Source organism: Accipiter gentilis, chromosome Z (genome assembly GCF_929443795.1).
Source record: "Accipiter gentilis chromosome Z, bAccGen1.1, whole genome shotgun sequence".
NCBI classification, from domain to species: Eukaryota; Metazoa; Chordata; class Aves; order Accipitriformes; family Accipitridae; genus Astur; species Astur gentilis.
The window spans coordinates 33519580-33538069 of NC_064919.1; the positions used below are offsets into that span (position 1 = coordinate 33519580).

An 18490-nucleotide genomic window follows, 5' to 3' on the forward strand; every position below is an offset into this window, starting at 1 on the left:
TCCCTCCTCTACAGGGAATAAGGGAGACATTTCATTTCATCCCAGAGAAAACACACACTTCTTGACTACAGCGGCCACACTTTATAATAGTCTCTAGTTCTCAACACTATAATTTTTCCTCATAGAAAACAGCAACTAAAAAAACCAAGAAAAATTCATCTATTCATCTAGAGGCATGCAAAATGTAAACATATCCTCAAGATAAATAAAAGTGGGACAATACATTGGGCATTAATAATTTATTTCTTTCTGAATATTTCTAGTTATTTATTTTAGTCTATAGATAAAAACAAGAGCTAGAATATTTTTCTCTTCTAGAAGAACACAAAATAATATTACAGAGAGATGACAGAAGAGCAATGTCTAAATCACTTACATAAAATCTTACATACAGATATTCATTGCTATTAAGGTGACATTGAAATACCAGCCCCATGTCAGTCCAAATAATATAGCAGGAAACGGCACTAAATACAGAAATCTGACTGGAACTCCATCATGGAAGACCATGCTCCTTTCCATAACATGCAGGTATTACATACAAGAAGCACAAAACAAATAGAAAAGGTAAATCTTTAAACCTTTTTTGCATCCTTGGCACCAATTTAAATGACATCATGATGAGCAAAGCAGAGCAGAATAAGCTCTTATCCATGCATATAGACTAGTGGCTCTTTTGGTCTGATCAGCTGAGGACTTTTAAAAACCCAGGAAAGTATTTCAAAGCTTCTGTTTAGCAAACTCAGCACATGTCAATTTGTCAAGGCATATCATGCTACTGCACAAAATGCAACATTGCCTAGTAAGATCACACCTCTGAGTTTCTCCACTGTCTAATCATTTCCTAAAACATGTGTGCTCTTCTCAAATGGAATAATTTAGCTTGGTCATGTTTAGTAACTTTGCATATTTTATTAAGCCCCTTAAAACTCACCTTTTCTGTAGTTTAGATAAAAATAATGACCTTCCAAGGTTCATTTCAGGTGGCCGTGATCTTGCAGGTAGAGCACATTGGAGACAGACAGCCTGTGTAACACAGTCATTTGGCCAGTAAAGTGTGCAAACAGAGATATTTAAAATTTGAAAACTTTGGCTATAGAGTTTTGCATTAATGGTATTCATTTCAACACCTAATTGGCATCAGAACTTCATTTGTTTTCAGAAATGTACTCACATGCTTTACAAATGTTCTCTGTAAGGTTTGAGCAAGTGCTTAATAAAACAGCAGAATCCCATTTCTTTTTGTGTGTATGTGTGAAAGAGGAATTTTATACCTATAACAACTTTTCCTCCACACTGACACCAGCAGCAATATAATCCTTAATCCTTTCTGTGAGCACCGAGAAGGCAGGATTGTAGAACATCCCTACACTGTGGACTTTGCAGCTCATGCTGTAGTTAAGTAATGCAAGAACTGCAAAGGCAGAGTAAGGTTGGCCAGAACCCTCTGTAAAACATCAAAGAGAGAGGTGAGCTTTGGCGTGCAGGTAAAACCTGACTGCTGCCCTCAGTATCCCTGAGAAGAACTGTCCTCTTCTTTAATATTTTGCATAGATTGTCCTTCCCAGTTATTAGCCTTGAGTGGCTCACATGAATTCTGAATGCAGAACTGCTTACAGATCTCTTTTCTCCAGAGAACTCTTCCATGTAAACTTTGTCTTCCTGTCTACAAACTCTTGATCAACTTTAAGGAATATAATTAATTTATTTCTCAAAGTTTCTCTCATAAACTCCCCCTCTTCATTGGTATCATAAGATTTCATAATATGCTGAGATCTCATATTTTTTCTGCTTATCCCTCTAGTGAATGGTTCACTTTGCAGTTGACAATGTAGTTATGAAGGCCCCGTCCAGTGACTCACTATTTACCCACCCACCCAAATTATTTAGTTTAAATTATCATACTTTCTGGCCCAGGTGATTCTCATGATCTTCCAGGAGATCTTGTGAGCCACCATGAGCCCTGCTACCCAAAGCAGCAATGATGTCCTCTGATGAATCATTTCACATGCTTCTGCCAAGCCACTGTGACCACAGACTGTGACTTTTTGAACACAGATATTTAAACAAACCTTCTGCCTTCCCAGGACACTAAGAACAGACATACTAAAAAGTCCCAAGACTTTTCTGAGAGAGAGGGTATTTAGGCTTTTTATCAATTGCAAGCTAATGAAGGCAGCAGGACCACTTTCAGGTACTGTCTTGAGCAAGTTCAAGAGATGTGACCAGAAAAGTCCACAGTTCACCCAAATAATTAAGCACAGTGATGCAAATGCAAGTTCTGTGTCATGGAGCTGCCAAGCTCCAGACAACCAGAAAGCTCCAGTGGTGCAGCATTGTTCAAGGGTCTGTGTGCATGCCAATGCACAGTTGCCAGATACTATTTCTCTAACCACCCATTCCTGATGCCTGTTGGGGTCAAGATACAAAGTCAGAAAGACCCCAGATGGACTTATGTGCTTAAAAGTCAGCAGCTAAACAAAAATTATTCTGCCTTTCGGGATCTGTGACTACAATCCACAGAGCTGTAAGTCCTTCACATAACTGAATTTACAGCAGCTTCCAGTTAGCCAGCAGATTTTGAAACATTTTTGTGCAATGTGCCCCTTCTTCTGCCTCATTATAACACAACCTCTCCCTTAGCCTGTCTGGCACAAAAGTTGCAGGTCATAACTGGGACATCTACGAGGCCTTCAGAAGAAGACTGGACAAGAAAAGCAGAAGCAACAGCCTTCTTTGCTTAGTATACTCAGATAGAAGACTAAAGTTCCTCCTGAGGCTGGACCTGCAAGATTCTTTGGCACATAAGACTGCAGAAAAACTAACTGCCAAAAATAAGAGCAGACAGTGGTCAGCCTCCTGTAACCATAGGGCACCTGGTAAGCACACTGAAGAGGCAACACTTGTTTCCAAAATGTGCTGTCTGGAACAATAGATAATGGCTATTTTTGGAGGGATCCTTCTGCCTCTGGTGCTTCAAGGACATGGGCTATGCCACCAATACATACAGCACACCCTCAACAGGGAGCCTGTCTGTTTCTAAGTGAGACTACCAGTCCCCAGGAGTCCCATGCAGCTAGCACTGTCCCTGGAAGGTTTGCTTTTGCTAGACAATTCTTTGGAGGAACTTCACTCAAGGTTGCTTCTCATCATTTTCCACATGAGGAGACCAGTGCCATGGACAAGGCAGTGGATGTTGCATACCTTGACTTTATACTGCCTTTGACACAATCTCCCATAGTCTCCTGTCCTGGGTTTGGTTTGGATAGAGTTAACTTTCGCAGGAAGCTGGGTGGGGGCACAGCCAGAAAAGCTGACCTGAACTAGCCAAAAGGCTATTCCATACCATGTGACACCATGCTCAGTATATAACTGGGGAGCGGGGGTGTGTGGGGTGTGTGGTGTGTGTTCTCTCTGTGGGACGAGTGCAGAGAATCAGGTTCTGGGTGGTGAGCAGTTGCACTATGTATCACTCTTTTTGTATATTCTTTTATTAGTACTGTTGTTGTGTTGTCCCAGTAAATTGTCCTTATCTCAGCCCACGAGGTGCTATTTTTTTTAGTTCTTTCTCCTTTCTGATTCTCCTCCCCATCTCACTGGAGGGGCTGGGGAGGAGTGAAGGAGCAGCCTCATGGTGCTTTATTGCCAGCTGGGCTTAAACCTCCACATCTCCTTACCACCAAACTGGTGAGATATGGACTGGATAAGTGGACAATGCAGTGGGTTGAAACTGGCTGGACAGCTGATGACCGGGAACCAGTGGCATCCCTCAGGGATCAAGACTGGCACGAAGATGGTTTAATGTCTTCATCAATGACCAGGATGATAAAACGGTGTCTTCTCTCAACAGATTTGTGGATGACACCAAATTGGGAGGAGTGGTCAATTCACTGGAGGGAAAGGCTACTCTTCAGAGGGACCTGGAGAAATGGTCCACAGGAACCTGGTGAAGTGCAACAGGAGAAAATTCAGTCTTGCTTCTGGGATAGAATAACCCCATGCAACAATACAGGCTGGGCCTGACTGTCAGAGAAGCAGTTCTGCAGAAAAAGATCTCAAGGTCCTCGTGGACAGCAAGTCAAACATGAATCAGCAGTGTGTCTTTGCAGCAAAGAGGGCCAACTGCATCCAGGGTTGTATTGGTACATGCGTAGCTGGCATGTCCAGTAGAGTGATCCTTCCCCTCTATTTGGCACTTGCAAAACTGCATCTGGAGTCCTGTGTCTAGTTCTGGTGTCCACAGTACAAAACAGGCATTGACAGACTGGAGCAAGTCCACTGGAGGCCACCAGGATGGTCAGGAGTCAGAGCAAATGATGTACAAAGAGAGGCTCTGGAAGAAGGAAAAGTTCATCTTGGAGAAGAGAAGGGAAATGGGACATCTTTTTGTTCATTACAACTACCTGATCAGAGGATATAGAGAGGATAAAGCCAGACCCTTCCCAGACATGCATAGTGACAGGACAAGAAACGATGAACACAAGTTAGAACGTGGGAAGATCTGATTAAGTAGTAGGTGTAGGGTTCAATTATATGGAACTTAGTTACTGGGCCTGAAAGTAGCTCATGGTCACAAGAGCATTCCAGACGCCTTTAGAAGGCCTTGAACAGAATAAACAAGAAGATAGAAAAAGAAAGATCCCAATTAGAAAAACACAGGTGCACATTCCACGATAAAGGGAACTTGGCACAAACAACCTCAATTCAGGGGCTTATCTTGGCCAATTGGACTGAGACAAGTTTTGCATGCTCTAGTTAATATAGCCAATTATGTCCTGTGTTTATGCACGTGTAGAGAGTGAGTATAACTAACTGTATCTTATGTTTATACACGTAGACAGTATTGATATAACCAATCACATTTTATGTTTGTGCGTGTGGACACCAAATGCTTGCATGCAGCAGCCAGTTGGAGCTTCTGGGCAGCTTAGAGAATTGCATAAGAATGAACAGCTAGGCTCAATAAAGTGGCGACTTTAATTATCATATTGGTGTTCTATTGTCTGGGACCCACATGGAATAAACTTAACCCTACAATTAGGAAATATTTTTGCCATGAAGGTGGTTAAATACTGATGCAGGTTGCCCAGAGATGTTGTCAGACTTAACTGGGCATGGCCCTGAGCAATCTAATCCAATTAGACCTGCTTTGAGCCGGAGGTTGGACTAGAAGGTCTCTGGAAATCCCTTCCAACCTAAACTATTCTATGACATCGTAGCTCTAATAAACATGTTACAAAGTAAAAAAATACAGGAGGGGCTGAAACTGCTGGATTTAGGCAGAGAACTCAGTTTTTAATTGAAGTTTTTGCGAAAAAAATCAGAACAGTATGCTGCTCCAAATACGTCTTCAATTCAGTTTACAGCTTGTACATTAGTCTGTCTAACAGAAGATACAAAGCAAAGCAAATTTTTCACACCAGTTAGGGGTTCATATTAGAAGTATAAATGGTCTCTCAGACTGTCAGGGGAACTCACATTAAGCAGTGCAAATACATTTCTGGATAAAAAATTAAGGAGGTATTACTACCCACATGCAGTTTCTAATGCATTCAAAATGGTAAACTAAAGCATGTCCTAAAGAGCATGGCTCCTGGGTACGAAGTTGTCGTGGTTTAACCCCAGCTAGCAACTAAGAACCACGCAGCCGCTCACTCACTCCCCCCCGCCCCCCCCACCCAGTGGGATGGGGGAGAAAATCGGGAAAAGAAGTAAAACTCAGGGGTTCAGATAAGAACGTTTTAATAGAACAGAAAAGAAGAAACTAATTATGAGAATGATAACACTAATAAAATGACAACAGCAATAACAAAAGGATTGGAATGTACAAATGATGCGCAGTGCAATTGCTCACCACCCACCGATCAACACCCAGCTAGTCCCCTAGTGGCGATTCCCAGCCCCACTCCCCCCAATTCCTATACTAGATGTGACATCACACATGGTATGGAATACCCCATTGGCCAGTTTGGGTCAGCTGCCCTGGCTGTGTCCTGTGCCAACTTCTTGTGCCCCTCCAGCTCTCTTGCTGGCTGGGCATGAGAAGCTGAAAAATCCTTGACTTTAGTCTAAACACTACTTAGCAACAACTGAAAACATCAGTATTATCAACATTCTTCACATACTGAACTCAAAACATAGCACTGTACCAGCTACTAGGAAGACAGTTAACTCTATCCCAGCTGAAACCAGGACAGAAGTAAACACATACAAATACTATAGCACCATAGTAGTCCATCCGCACAGACTGGGACTCATCTGTGTGCACCTGCCCTTATGCATTCGTGGGAAACTCCTCCTAGATGAAGAAACAGGCTTTGATGAGAAAGTTATTAACAGAAATAACCTGACCTTCAGGATTAATCACTCAAGAGTCCTACCAAAGTCTTGCTCTTGCTCCACCAAGGTAAGGAACATGTGGAGTAGATCTGCATACTAAGGCAGTCCTGGCCAAATGAAGTACCAGGGTGCTCCCACTTACTTCACTGAGCATGCCCTTTGTGCAGAACTCTGTGCACAGGCTCTGACATGAGATAACCAGTATTTGAAACTCCGTGCTACTTGGCAGTGCTTTTACCATGGAGCCTCAAAGAGGCAATCAGTTCTGGAGACTTTCTGCTGCCCTTGTGAAGGCCACCTTGCAGGTGAGCAGGCAGCCCTGGTGCTCACTTAGCTGATGCCACACTAACTCTCTCCACCCAGCTGTCTGAGAGAAGAAATAGTTCATGAGATGATCCCTACACTGTTTTCCCTGGGCTACAACCGTGAGTCCATCGCTTTGTGTGTCCAGGACTCACCACCTGCTGAGCCTTTCTGTGGCTCTGTGGAGGCACAGGTCTGGTACTATTTGTAACCACACAGAGTATGCTGCCTGTCAACCCTTCTAACCTAACATCCCCTTGATCATCTGAAGCATTCATGTTGTACTGGGCAACAGGTGTCAAACTTTATTGCCAGGTGTTCACTCCTGAGAGCAGTTCTTCCACAGTTAAAAGCCAAGGTGCAATGCATTGACCAGCCCTGCATTGATTGGCCTCTGCTGCCACCCAAAGCAGTTCTCCCATGAACCACATTGGTAACAAAGTTTGACCAAGGAGGAAGCACTGAAACCTACAGCATTTGCCTGTCTGCCATGACCAGACCTGCTTGAATGAGCACAGGTTCATCCTGCACAGCGGTGCTCCTCTTTCTTTCTGTTGCTTGGCAAGAAAATTTAAAAGTCATGAATTTTAGCAGTGGCACTGCCATAAACCTCTACTAAAAATCACAATATCTGCAAATAATATCTGCAGCCCTGGTTAATCTGAACCTAGGCCTTGTTCATTAAAATGACATAATACAAATTTTTGTTCCTTCTGAATGGTCATGTAAGATTTATATGATTCTGTCTGCTTGTGTGCCCATCTTAATAAACAGGGAGGTCCTCTTCTTCCACTCATAAATTATCCATCAGATGTTTTAACTATTCAGTAACTCTAATATGTGAACAATAAAATAATAATGCTTTGAATAATAATGATAACCATGCATGCATAATAAAAATCTTTCCTGAAGACTTTGAGAGCATTCCCCTCCATAAATACAACCTTTTTCATATTGTGATTTTCAGTAACCAAACTTATGAATAAAATAATCTTTTATTTAGGTGTCAGAAAACAGAGGTGGAAGGAGTGATGGAGGTGAAAGAGACTGATTCCATCAACCACATGCACTTTTGCCAGATTTGCTATACTCTATTTTGGAAGTGAGGAAGAGCAATTGTACACACGTAATGCAGAAGAATTACACAGGATACACTTACTATTAATACAAAGCTACAGTCTATATCAGTAGAAATTATACTCCTTAAGCCTTGTATTTGGGGTCTAATTCAGCCCACAGCTACAGCTGTAACTTCAGTGAAGTTCTGGTGATGTGTCCTGAGGCAGTAATTGGCTCAAATCTTCCACTTGTCTTTTATTTCCACTTCATGACTCAAGGATAAACGATAATGTTTTGTTTCATGTTATGACTTCCATTCATGTTAGAAATGATTTGAAGGTTATTGATTTTTTGTTTTCTCACAAGAAATAAAATTCTATTTCACCTTTAGTTTTATATGCTAAAGATTTTGTGATTTGATTCTAATAACTTAGAGGTGGGGTTTTGATACACCTATTTCAGTATATATAATGACATTTTTAATACTACGCCCATCTCTTTAAAGTACCTGACAACCTTCTTTTTCCTTTTTGCAGAGCTCAGATTCAAAATTTCCCCACGTACTGTTCTTAAAACATTTTTATGCTTCAAGAGAATGCATCAGACAGGAAAGTTAAAAGAAAATCTGCAATGCATTTGTTATTTGCCCTCTTCTTAAAAACTCTTCACAGACTTCTGATTTTTGCCCTTGTTTCTTTTGTTCTCAAATGGAATAATTTATTAACAGAGTTGTTGTCATTGTAACATATGCATACCTGCTCTGAAAAAAGATGTTATAGTTTCTGTTGAGAAAAATTAGGTGTCAGAAACCTTTCAGATTTTCATATTTATAGGCAACTATGTTCACATTATTTCCAAAGCTTTTTTGGAATCTTTTTAAGGAAGAAGAATCTGGGAGAAAATAATTCTGTTAGGGCTAATTCAATAGCGGCACAGGAGAACTGTCAATATGAGAAAGATGACACAATGTGGAACTTAGCATGAAATTTTTCCTTGCAATACAGGGAAAAAATTATTAATGGACAGAAAATAGACAATTTGCAGTAGGCTCAAGCAGCATTAGCTATTCTTGCAGTATTGTGTGAGGAGTCAGCAGCTTAGCCTTCTCTGGAAACAGTTTCAGACCTTTTCCAGTGCAGTAGTATTACTCTGATCTGTGATACCGTGACCCTCTGAGCAAAATCTCTGACTGCACTTGGCAGATAGTTCTTGCCATTCATCCATGGACAATCCTTACTGGATCCTGTTTCACAGAACACAATCTTCTTTTACTGTTTTTTCCTGAGGGTTTGGGGGGGGTGTTTTTGTCTCACCACTGTTAAGATATTTAACCCAGCTTTTCAGCACAGATATGTATGCATGATATTTCATTATTACCTGGGCCACATGCCTGATGCTGTTCAGCACATCCTCAAGCACATCAAGAGGGCAAAGTCCTGCCAGGGTGCCCACACTAACATGGTTCAAAGCAAGGGCACACTCCTTGGAAGCTAGAGGATGTTTCATTGCCCCACTGTCAAGTAACAGTGGAGGAGGCAGTGCTCTTTGCAGGCTTGGAGGGACAGACAGACAGGAACATACATGTTACCAAATAAACACAGGCAGAGACATTGTCAAATGCCATGGAGCTGAGTGATGCCCCAGTCTTGCTCTCAGCCTGCAGGTGCCAGGGACAAACTCTAAGTGTGACACCAGTTTGGACTAGTAAGAAGGCAAGTCTTCTAGGCAAATCAGGCAAATCCATGGAATAAAATCCAGCTTCTAACTTCAAGGATTCCCCAGGCTCAGGAAGACCCTGTGCTGGGAGCTGGGGACTATGGTAAGAAAGCTCACTGTGTATTTGCCTTTCTCCTAGGTATTCGCCATGGCCCACTGATGGGTTAGAAGCACTTTCAGTACCTTTCAGTGTTGTGATCCTCTATGTTTTAGGTTTTAGACAGTAAAAACTCCCATTTCCATCCTAAGATGAGCAGTGTGGGACAGAGAACAAAATCTAGTCGCACTGGGGCAAGGAATCTGATATCTGTTTCCATCCCAACGCACAGTGCAGTCCCAGAACACCAGCACATGATTGCATGAAATGTTTTGGTTTTTGCTGAACTGGATGAACTGCAAATATGAGACACCTCTTTACATGGATTCTTCCCAGAGCTTTTAATTCTTATCTTGCACCAGGTCCTCATGAAAGCTAGCCTGAGAGGTCCGCAAGGGACAGAACCAGCTGGAGCAGTACAGAGCACAAAGGCACAAGACTTCCCTCTTAGGCTGCCAGTGGAGCTCCAAGAAGACCAATACCATCCCATTTGGTTGGATCTGGAGATGCTAAAGTAGCCAGAAAGGAACATTTTCTAAGTCAGGGAAAAGGGAAAAACAATGCAACCACTCATTTGTACATTCAGTACAAACATTATTTCTAACTGAAGAATAAATATATGGACCATAAGAGAGGTCCCGAGTACCCTGCCATTAGCTGTGACCACAAGCATGTGAAGACAGCAAGCATAATGTGATATTCTGCTAGCAGCTTCCCAAGTCAGAGATGGTGGGCTGTTGTATAACCTTCAGTGAACCTTTCTCCCATGACTTTTGCCATCTGTTTTATGAGCCTGTATAAAACTTGCAGTATGCCTGTGACAAAGACTTCCCTGGGTGTGAGCTCCTTGGAGAGAGATATTTTCCGGTTTGATCTGAGCCACTACAAGTTAGTGTCTTTGCAAGCCCTCTAGTCCTTGGACCAGAAGAAAGAATGAGTTTCCTCTTCACTTTCCTGCATGCCATTTATCATTTCATAGACCTTTGGGTACTTTCCAGGTTTTCAACTCCAAAGAAGCCAGGATAGTAGAAGCTATTCCTTATTTCATCCATACCACCACCTTCTGAACCTTTTCGTCTTTGACCATAACCCTTGTAACATTTGGGCAATCAACAATGGCATGAAATTTAACAAAAATAAATGCAGGATTCCACATCTGGGACAGAGTAATGCTGGACACGAGTATAAACTGGGAGAGGAGTGACTGGAGGGCAGCCCTGCAGAAAGGGATGTGGGGGTGCTGGTTGGCAGCTGGCTCAGTATGAGTCAGCAGTGTGCCCTGGCAGCCAGGAGGGCAAACCGCATCCTGGGGTGCATCACAGCATAGCCAGCCGGTCAAAAGAGGTGACTGTCCCACTGTATTTAGTGATGGGGCAGCCTCACCTTGAATCGCTGTGTGTAGTTCTGGGCCCCACAATTTAAGAAGGATGTTAAGGCACCTGAATGTGTCCAGAAGTGGGTAACAAAGATGGTGGAAAGGCTGGAAGGTATGTCCTGTGAGGATCAGCTGAGGTTTGTCTAGCTTGCAGAAAAGGAAGCTGAGGGGTGACCTCATTGCTCTCTGCAGCTTCCTAAGGAGGGGAAGTGGAGAGGCCTGTGCTGATCTCTTCTCCCTGGGATCCAGTGACAGGATGCATAGGAACAGATCAAAGATGTGTCATAGATGGTTCAGACTCGACATTAAGAAACACTTCTTTACTGAGAGGGCAGTCAAACACTGGAACAGGCTTTCTAGAGAGGTGGTCAATGCCCCATGCCTATCAGTGTTTAAGAGGCATTTGGACAATGCCCTTAATAACATGCTTTAACTTTTGGGCAGCCTGGATGTGGTTCAGGCATTTGGACTAGAGGATCATTGTAGGTCCCTTCCACATAACTATTCTATTCTGTCACTGTTCAGGACTGTGCATGGTAGGGACTACCCGCAGAGCACCATGGAACTGTGCAGTGAAATAACAGTGTTCTTCATTTGGTTTCCTGCTCCCTTCCTAGTATTACCCAGTGCTATGTTGTTCTGTGCCCTTGCTTGTTTGCTTACTGCTGCTGTGCATTGAGCTCACATTTCCATAGCTCCACTGTAACCCCAAGATCTCACACCTCTGTAGAAACAGTCAGCTCAGAGCCCTTTATGTGTAAAGCTAGGATTGTCCTTCCCATGGGTATTACTTCACATCCGCCTACACAGAATTTCAGCTGCCTGTTTATTCTGCAGTCAGTCTCATGAGATCCTTCTTTGATACAGGCCTTATCTTTAAAACTCTGAATAAGGTTAGTATTATCCGCAAACTTTTCTACTCACTATTCACTTCCTTTGCCATAACAGTTATAAATATGTTTAACAGCACAGGCCCTTGTCTGACTCCACTGGTGACCTCTTTCTACATTGAAATTCCCAAACCAACCATTTATTTTTCACTTCTGTTACCCAGTGTAGTTGCTTACAGATCCATAGAGGACATTAGGAAAAAGTAAAAGTGCTACACTCTTATCACTTATGCTGTAAAATTTACAACTTCCCCACTGACTCACATATCTGGTTTTGCTTCTTACTACAAATTATATTAAAGCTAAGAAAGGCCCAGATGTAGTCACTAGCTAAGACGGTGGTTGGGTTAGGATGTACTAACTCAGGTTAAAAAGATGACCAACTTCACAACTTCAGCTCTGGCAGTTGAAGTAAATGTTGTCACGTTATGTTGTCCTCTGGAAAACATTCAGTATTACTAAAGGATTCTTAATGCCTGAGCTGGCGGAATTGCTGCAGTCACTTAAATGAACAACATGCATTTTTCTGTATAAAAATAACCTGGGTTTTTTTGCAAAATGAAATGCCAGAGTTGTGTACAAATACCTAAATAAAAACAATCAGACTTCATCTCATGTGCCTCCCACTGTAAAGTGGAAAACTCATCTACATAAAATTGCAGAGGCCTGCTCAAGATAGCAGAGCAATCACATAAGTACATTTTAAAGTACAGTTTGAAAAATTATTCAGCCACCAAGAAGAATGATTGTCCATGACACTTAGTGACACTTCTGTCACTAGTATCTTGTGTGCATATATTCACATAGAGTAGCACTTGCCTGGCACGAACTTACACTCTTGTCTAGACCTAAGACTTCTAGCAAAGATAAACTCAGAAGAAAAAATAGCAAAAAAAACCCCAACTCCCCCAAAAAGGCACAGAAGCCAAACAAAAACAAACAAACAAAAAATGCAGAAGAGAGCTGGAACAGTTTCTAGTTGTTACCAAGCAAGACTGGAAAACATACATTAATATCTAGAGTGGCCCTGAAGAAAAGTCATGTGTCTGAAAGCTCGCATAATACCCAGCTATGTAATTTGCTTTATCCATTATACTGGCTAATTTAGTAAAACTTATTATTCATGCCCAAAATCTTGCCTTGTGTCCTCAGACCATCACAGCTACAACACTGGGAAGACAGAAACTGCCCATCCAGTGTTTTTAGCCCAGTGAAGCAAGATGTCATGAGCCAGCCTCGCTTTCCTCAGAAGCAGGATCTGACGGGTCTGTGGCAAGTTCAAAGAATGAAAATAGCACTGCTAGAAACTAACTAACTGAGAGCTTACTGCTTTAAACTCTTTGTTAAACCAACCAATCAGCTTGATTACCAGATAGGCAAATACAGTGTCCAGTAAGCAAAGGAAAATACCCCTTGTGTCACAAGCTGTGCTGAACTCTGGTCAGACTTGCTTTAACTAATGAGGCTTTTTAGAGCATTAATTTATTATCCAGTCAGTACACGTCTGTACCAACTCCCCTGATTACTGGCACCAAGAACATAGCACACCACCCAGTCCTGTTAAGAAAACTTCCAAAATGGAAGGAAGTGACTATTTCTGCTTATAGGACACCCCAACACAGCTTCCACCAGGAACACCAGTTGTCACCAGTCTGCACCTGACCTCTTTCTGTGTTACCCTGCCTACACAACCCCCATCAGGACGCTAGCACTCTAGCAAAGACCTACACCACCCACATAGTCTTCTGACACCAGTGACCTAGCTTTCCAGAACTGGGGTTGAGTCCCCAGCAGTTTCAGATAGAGGCACAACTTAATGAAAAACAGCAGAATTGCCAGAGGCTGGCACTGCTCCCAGATCCCATGTACCACTTGAGAAATCCTGCTGGCAAACATATTGCACAGTGACCCATCCCTTCTCCACAGCATTCCCCACCCTAATTTTCTCACACCAGTACAGACAATCTGGCACTTTCCATTGTGATTGCTTTCATTGTCAAGGGAGTACTTGGGCATTAAGACACCAGAGGGATGTTACCACAAAGCAGCACCCCTTCTTTCACACACTCTGTGTTCCAGTGAGCTTGTTAGCTGGTGAGTGATTTTCACACCAACACAGTCCACAGGCATTAATGCAGTGTGGACACCAGCATCCCCCACACACAATGGCTATAGGCTGGAGTCCCGGCCTCTCATCTCCAGCTTGTGTTCCCTTGCACTGGGCAAGATTCCAGTCAGGGTGGCCAGACTCAGAACAGTTATTCCCAAGCACCGCACTCAGCATCAAAATATGATCTTCACTTCATCACTACATCCCTTGGCTTCATTGCAAATCTAGAAGTGGCAGGATTTTTCCCACATGTCTGAAGAAAACTGAGGTCTACAGGCTCAAAAACTTCTATGCAGCACAAGGGAAAATGACTGATGTGATACAAGGTTTTACATATGGCTAAACCAAAACAAACAGGGTAACGGCCTCACCTAGGAGAAACCTAATTGATTACATGGTGACTTAGTAATTTGAAGACCAGCACAGATTTTTTCTCCTCCTGTCACTTATTTCCTATGGGTCTTTGGACAAATAACCTTTCTAGCTGTCACACCAGTGAAATGGATGTTATTTACAAGCCCAAGTACTCAGGTTGCTCTAGCATAGAAAGACAAGTTGCTGGTGGTGCTCCATAACGATGGCAGTGTTTAGAAACTGTGAAAACAAAGAGCGTGATATTACACTGTATTGAGTCTGGCTGAGATGGAGTTAATTTTCCCCACACCAGCCCTCAGTGCTGTGCTCTGTACTGGTAGCTAGAAAGGTGTTGGTAGCACACCAGTGTTTTGGCTACTGCTGAGCAGTGCTTGCACAGCATCAATGCTGTCTCTCCAACATTGACCCCTCACCAGTAGGCTGGGGCTGGGCAAGATCTTGGGAGGGGACACATCCAGGACAGCTGATCCAAACTGACCAAAGGCATATTCCATACCATATGACATCTGCTCAGCAATAAAAGCTAAGAGAAAGGGGGGGGGGGGCATTCTTTATTACGACATCTGTCTTTTGGAACAACTGCTACATGTACTGAAGCCCTACTTCCTGGGAAGTGGCTGGACATCACCTGATGATGGGAAGTTGAGAATAAATCTTTTGTTTTCCTTTGCTTCTGTGCATGGCCTTTGCTTTTGCTTTATTAAATTGCCTTTATCTTGACCCACAAGTTTTTCTATCTTATTTTCTACCCACCCTGTCCTCAGGAGGATGGGAGTGATAGAGCGGCTTGGTGGGCACCTGGCATCCTGCCAAGGTCAGCCCACCACATACAGAAATGACCACAAACCACAGAGAAAGTGGCTCCAGGTAGCAACAAACCAATGTTCCTTGTCCCTTTCTTCCATTAAAATGAATGAATGGAGAAAGCATAACCCCTCCCCATCATGACACTACAGGGAATTAGACGGGGGTTGGGTAGTGGGAAGTTACATTAACACAGCCATAAATCTGCACAGAAGCTATCAAAGCACAGAAAGTACCAAAAAGCCAGACAGGTCTGTGCTCCTCACTATCTAGGAAGTTCATTCATCCCCCTCTTGAAACGTGACAAGAATTTCTCCCTCTCTTGTAAGTCTTGCCCAGGAGACGTGGCCCTGCAAGAAAAGTGGCTAGTGTTGGCCACTGCTCTTCCTTATGCCTGCTTCCCTCCACCCACCAGGACCACTGCAACCTTCACGTGAACTTAGCCAAGTCTTTCCCCTCAGGCACCAAATTCCCCATGGGGCTCCATGCCCCAAAATTGAGCACTGTCCAATGAACCTCCCTTGAGATACTGCAAATAACTGTCTTTATCCCCAACTCTGAAAATGCATTTCATACATTTAAGACTGGTCTTAGAACTGTTGCTGGCTTCATCCTCAGGTCCCATCTCTTCATGCACACATAGGCATACTCATGTTTTGCTCATCCCTGCCAGTTGCCTTAGGACAAGATCAGAAAAGCTTTTCCCAGTTTTTATAAATACAGGTGTCTGTGCACAACAATGAAAGTTGTTTGCTGGGATTGTGGGAAGTTCCCAGCTTGGGGAGGGGAGAGGGAAGAGTTCCCTAAAATCAGCCTCACAAAACAAAGATACCTAATACAACCTATCAAAGAGAATGTGAACATTACCCTGATGTGGAAGTGAAGCTTGTCACTAAACAAATACATCAAGTGGCCTGCTGCCAGGCAGGAAAAATAAGTTGGGTTCATGATGATATGTCCTTATCAGAGTTTACCAAATGAGTGGGCAAGATAGTCTATTCTCTTGCACCCACTGCCAAAGCCCTGCTGTCCAAAAGCACATATTTCTCTTAAGCTCTCAGTCTTTTCTGTTTGAGAAGTGTGTTTTCCCCTGCACCTTCATGATCTTGTCCCCCACAGGGAGACAAAAAACAATGGAACTGACCATCCAGAGTAGCACAAACATACAACTGGGTGTTACCGGCTTAGAGGTCGTACTGCAAGCACAGGCTATGAACAGTGCTCTTCTACCCAAATTGAACAGGAAGACAGCAGGTTGGCACCCTGTTGAATTCCCAAAAGCTCATGTGCCCCTGCATTTCCTGCAAGAGTGACTCAGAGTGAAGCTGGTGAAGAACAAACCTGCCTACTCCCCCACTTCATCACCTTAGCAGAGTAGGTGAAGAAAAACTGACTGGAGAGTGTGGACACAAAAATATACACCAGAGAAGCAATGCAGTAAACCAAGGTAAGAGCAAAAAGCATCATGAATAGATACACCAGCAGGGCTGCCAGTGAAATACATCCTGATTTCTTTCAGTAGCTCTGACAGTTGCGCTTCATAAAACCCCATGAAACCAAATCCTGCAGTCCCTGTTCAGCTTTTGTGGAAGCATACCTCCCATTGACGTCAAAGACCACGTTACCTCATAAAGGACTGCAGGGCTACTTGCAGAGACATCACTCATTATTCACTGCGACTGCACACTTTCTGTAGGAATAACGCATCTTCAATTCTCCCCTCACGCTCTCCTGTGGAAATTAAGAACAGGCTCCAGTGATGTAAGCCCAACTGCAAAATCAGTCCAGAGGTCAGGCTGCTGCACACCACTACATTAGATTATACAGACAAGTACAAATAAACACTGCTTTCTCTGTGATGTAGGGAGAATACATTTAATTTCCAGTTACTGTGCTAGTTTCTCTTCTATATACAATAAGGTTTCCTGCAGATTCCGTAAACTATCCTAAAGTGGGCAGCAGGCTCTGCTCACATTACCAGCCCAGTTGGTGTGAGATGACTACAGTGGCTGTAGGTTTCTCTTCCCTTCCCTCTGCCAGCTGATAAGGGTGGCTGAATGGGTTCTGTACCTACTCTCCAGCTGCCAGTTTACAGCTAATATTAAGAAAGAAGTACTGACAGGGTGTCTGCAGGCAGCATGCCCTCCATGCAGCAGCCTTCCACTGGGGTGAAAACTGCTGCCAGAGAAGGAAGGCAGAAAGCAAGGGGGAAAATAACTTTGGACCGGATGAAAACATGAAACTTAGTGCTAAAGAATTACTGCATGCCAGATTCAGTGAATTAGTTGTCAGCAGAGTACTGCAAGAGGCCACGCAGGGAAGAAATTTCAAGCACTAGATCAAGTGCTTGATCAAATAAACAAAGACGGTACAAATATGGTCTTGCGTATCTAGTTTGACACGTCAGCAGGGCTAAAAAATATTCAAGAATAAAGTACAGTGCATGCCAAAAATGGAGATAGGGCTAGAGTTAGGTATAAGCAAAACCAGGCTATAATTTTTCCATAGTATTTGGCCAGACCATTATACAGTAATCTGTCTCTTACCAAGCAAATGGATTTACATAAGCCAAAAAGTTATTACTGAGTATAAGTAAGAATGAGAGAATCTAGCTTGAAATTGTACTCGTCAGAGATAGGAAATGCATTTTACATCATAGTCCTGGTTTAATATTCCAGCATTTTTGTCACAGACCACTCAGCAGAAGTTACTAAGATAAACAGGTGAGGATTAATTGGATCTTTCATTTAGATTTACCGCTTACAACTTGCTCTTGCTGCTGACTCTCTCTGGCTAGAATTTGCATTCATACAGCTGGAGTCAACCCAGAGTACCCAGTTTGCACCGTTATTTTACTGTATTGACCAGAGCATGAGAAGGAAGGAGGTACACACACAGCACCTTGGCAGACTGTGGAGTCCTGTGCCGCAGTCCAAGACCTTAATCTACTACCATTCCCTTACATGCTTTCGCATTTCTGGGGAAAGTATAGGCCATATTGTTTGACTCATCTGCACTATACCACGGTGACATGCATAGTGTAAATCCATATAGAGTGACAAGGTGTAGCTACTGCATTCGTAAAACTGGACTGAAGTACATATCACCACATTCTCTATGAAATCTTAGCTAATCGCAAAAATAAAAGCAAAGCTGACTTCTCCTTCCCCATTTTAAAAGAGCCCTTCTGTAACTGTAGCAATTGTATCTTCTCCTGGAAAGGCAGAGGCTGAGATTTGGGGCTGTGTCAGGATCTGCATGAGAAAAGCATCCCTTCACACAGCAGCATATTTCAGCTCTTCCCTGCAAACTCTCTAGTGTGAAAGGTCCATCCACTGGCTATTTCACAGCTGGCCCAGGTTGCCAGCTGTATTCTTGGTTACACTGCTGATCCCATACCTCCTGAAATCCTTTCCTTCTGC

General features: G+C 43.0%; 1 long non-coding RNA gene across 4 annotated transcripts in view; it reads right to left on the minus strand.

The window, feature by feature from the left end:
* Window positions 1-249: 249 nt before the first annotated feature.
* Window positions 250-18490, minus strand: part of LOC126036507 (uncharacterized) — a 38528-nt gene continuing 20287 nt past the window's right edge. For 2 of the 4 annotated variants that reach the window (XR_007505168.1, XR_007505167.1), the window contains exons 4-5: window positions 16694-16799; window positions 250-4333 (exon numbers count right to left, since the gene is read on the minus strand). This is a non-coding gene — a long non-coding RNA (uncharacterized LOC126036507). The remainder of the gene's footprint in view (window positions 4334-16693; window positions 16800-18490) is intronic. The other 2 variants (XR_007505169.1, XR_007505170.1) reach the window with 2 other exon arrangements.